Raw genomic sequence first — 1,020 nt, 5'->3', positions numbered from 1 at the left:
GCCAGGAGGACTCACTCATTTATCCCAACAATCCCAAACTCCACTTCAAGTGTTGATGCACATTTATCCAAGTACATATCTGGTTAAATCTGTGCTAACCATCCTACCCCAACTAGAGAGCAGTCCTGAACTACTATCTACCTCATTGGAGACTCTTGGACTATCGGTGATCGGATTGTACTGGCTTTAGTCAGTAATTCAGAAGATAAAATCAGTTCCACTCCCTCTTTCCACGTAATGGTCCATTTCGGGTATTTATCCAGTTCACTTTTGATAGCTACCTGCTTCCTCTACCCCTTGAAGCAGTGCATTCCATATCACAAGTGAGTAATTCCATCTCTACTACTACTTAAACAGAAGGTAGTTGAGGTCAGTTCATTGGCTATATTTAAGAGGGAGTTAGATGTGGCCCTTGTGGCTAAAGGGATCAGGGGGTATGGAGAGAAGGCAGGTACATGATACTGTTAGATGATCAGCCATGATCATATTGTATGGCAGTGCAGGCTCGAAGGGCCGAATGGCCTACTTCTGCACCTATTTTCTATGTTTATCTTGCACTATACATATTCCCTTTATCATGTATCTGTACACTGGATGGCTCGATTGTAATCATGTGGTGTCTTTCTGTTGACCGGTTAGCACGCAACAAAAGCTTTTCACTGTACCTCAGCACATGTGACAAACTAAATTAAATGCATACAAGTTAGATACAGCTCCATGCGTTAATGAATGGGTGCGCGGTGTAGGTGGTTTTCTGATTTTAGGTGGAAGATAGACACAAAATGCTGGAGTATTTTAATGCTAGGAAAGGTTTGTGGATTTGAAATCTGGTCCGAAATAATCTGAAGAAGGGTCTCGACCCAAAACATCACCCATTCCTTCTATCAAGAGATGCTCCCCACCATGGCAGGGATTTACCGAAATCACTGCCTTAAAAAGACAGCCAGCATACTCAGAGACCCACATCACCCCTGCCATCGGGAAGAAGGTACAAGAGCATGAAAACTTCCAGGTTCAGGA

Source organism: Leucoraja erinacea, chromosome 5 (genome assembly GCF_028641065.1).
Source record: "Leucoraja erinacea ecotype New England chromosome 5, Leri_hhj_1, whole genome shotgun sequence".
Classification (NCBI taxonomy): Eukaryota; Metazoa; Chordata; class Chondrichthyes; order Rajiformes; family Rajidae; genus Leucoraja; species Leucoraja erinaceus.
Note: the sequence above shows the minus strand (reverse complement) of the source record.